The sequence below is a fragment of the Macadamia integrifolia genome, chromosome 12 (assembly GCF_013358625.1).
Source record: "Macadamia integrifolia cultivar HAES 741 chromosome 12, SCU_Mint_v3, whole genome shotgun sequence".
In the NCBI taxonomy this organism is placed as follows: domain Eukaryota; kingdom Viridiplantae; phylum Streptophyta; class Magnoliopsida; order Proteales; family Proteaceae; genus Macadamia; species Macadamia integrifolia.
The window spans coordinates 22819620-22822529 of NC_056568.1; positions in this window are offsets into that span (position 1 = coordinate 22819620).

A 2910-nucleotide genomic window follows, 5' to 3' on the forward strand; every position below is an offset into this window, starting at 1 on the left:
ATTTTCAGGGAATTAGTTGACGCAGCCTTACACCATCCATTATTTTGGACTAGCACGGATAAATACTCTTTTCTACTAACTTTGAAAAATAAAATAAATGACAATAACATATATCATTCAGAAGTTGTCACAACTTTACACAAGAGTATTAGTCCTACGTCTAAGAATTGGAGCAGTGCATATTAATAAGTATAATTTATTCGGATTATAATCGATAAAAAATAATAATTGATGTATAAGAAATATATAATTATTAAATTGATAAGTACATATAAAAGAGAGAATGAATGATAGTTACACTTGACACGATTGTATGGTTATGACTTTAAGATGACATCAATCTGCTTCTCGTTTAGAAATAATCCCAAATAAATTGATTATTTAACAACCATTTGAAAGAGTGCAGTTTTAACTGGTGTAAATTAGTGGACAACAATTTTTATTTTTATTTAAAAAAATGCTCTCAAGAGAATAGAAAAAAAAAAAAAAAAACCAAAAAAGAAGATGATGAAACAATAAACTATCTACTTCTCTCCTATAATATAATTCAAACATTAATTGATAATCTAAATATAATTTTTTTTAAATAATTTATCCACTTATGATGTATACAAATGATAAAGATAATGCAACTCATTAAAGAATGATTTTTTTTTTTTATCAATTTTCTTATAATATATATGTTTTATTTATTATAAATCAAATGAAGAGAATTATCTTTATCTAAAAAATAAAAGAATAAAAAAAAAAACTACAATAGAAACAATACTTAAAATTAACTAATATTATGCATTAGTGAGATGGATAAATTTTATGTAACGACAGTCAATAACCACTGTTGATCTTAACAGATCTTCTGTCTCTAACAACAAATCATTGGTTATCCAAAGGTCATAAGCCTTCGATTAATTTTGTAATTAAATATTATAGAAGAAAATAAGGACATGCAGGCTATCATTGATACCACATTGTAGCTTTATTTGACATTCAAGACTAACTCGATGGGATAACAAATTGGGCTAAACCTAACCCAAACATGACTTTTAATACCCAATTATGGCTTTATTTAAAAGCGAAAAACGTTTTTGACTGTCCAACGATCGTAATCCATTAATTAAATTCTTAACCACATCTTGTAGAAACATTGAAGGATATACGACCATCCCTCAAACCATAACAATTAAAGTATTTTACTTTAAAAAGACTTCCAAACTTAGGAAATGCCCCATTAGAAACACCACATTGTCACTCTTATTTTTATACCCTCGGTCAAACCCTATTGGCAGTGCTTTATATTCATCATTAGCATTCTATACCTTATCTTTATAATCATTGAAAATATCCCAGGAATTCGTATATAAATCCTTAGGTTTTCAAAATCTACAGCAGCTAATGAGAGACTGGTACTGATGTGTGACACATGTACTATCAAATACTGGATGTTGTGTAGAATCTCCCGTAGCATGTAACTTGGCCACCGTAATAGGATGTTTCATCAAAAGAAAAAAAAATTAAACCAATTAAAAGCTACTGAAAAAAGTAGAAGAACATAGGAAAAAATCAAACGATTAAAAACCCTAAATATGTCGATCAATAAACAAAAAGAGTTATAAGAAAACTCACAAAACTGATTTTCTTGTAAGATTGAATTTATTTTTCTGAATTTTGTTTCCAAGCGTGGAATATGAGAGGTTAACATCAAAGCTGTGAGGAGTCAATCATTCATAGTCTATTGTTACGTTATCGATATCAATAATTTTTCTCTTAAAAATATTTCACATAAATAATAGGGAGGAAGTTAGGTATGTTGTTGAGTTTTGTAGAGCTAGCAGCTCAACCAATGGAAGGGGATAGGTGACTTTTCCAAATGGAGAAGGAGAGAGATAAACATAGATCTAGATATATCTACGACATACCCAAACTTTTCCCTAAATAATATTAAAATAATTTATCTTAAATTTTTGTATTATAAATACTAAATTTAAAGTAACTATTAGTTACTTATCTTATGACCTTACATCATGGAGGTAGCTCACCACTCCTTCATTCCATATAATAAATAGTTATTAACTTCTAGAAATTAGTGATTATAAGTTGTGTATGATGAAGGAAAAATGACCATTGAAAATTACATCTTTCTTTCTTTAGATTAATACCTGATTTAATATTGTTTGTGAGAAGATAAATTGCTTTCAAGTTAAGGCATGATAACCATACTGAAATGAAGAGTGGGTGGAATGGTGCATAAATTAATACCTAGAAGCAACCATAGTACCAACGTCATTTTAATGTTGGAACTTTCATTGTGATTATGTTAGCTACAATTATAAATAGTCCAATCAAGACTTAGTATAATTACAACCAACATTTTCAATTAATTATTGAGGAGCAACTTATACCCATCGCCATTAAATTTATATTAGCTACAATTGAAAATTGATTGAAACAATTTTTTTTTGCAAAACCTGGGAGCATGTGACTTCATCTACTCTTCTACATTTTAGAAGTTTCATTGCGATGCTTTTCCTCAATTATTGGAAGAAAAAGTCAAAGAAATTTGTTCTTTATTCATACGTTGTACAGGTTCATTGGTTAATGGAATTTTTTTTTTAATTGTAAAAATTAAACAGCTCTATGCTTGCCCTTTTTTTTTTATTATTTTTTTATTTTTAATCTACACTTTTATGTTTAATTGTTAGAATATTAAGGAAAGAGAAAATCAAGGGGAAGAGACAAGGGCAGTGAAGTGCAAAATAATGAGAGAATATAACTATTTTTGCAGGTCTCAGGAAAATGTGGTCCTTTGTGGATGACAAGGAGCGCTGGATCATAGGGAACGGTCAGCTTGCAAATTTCTGGAAGGATAAATGGTGGGGTCCAAAATCCATTATGGAACTTCTTTCGCTGGAT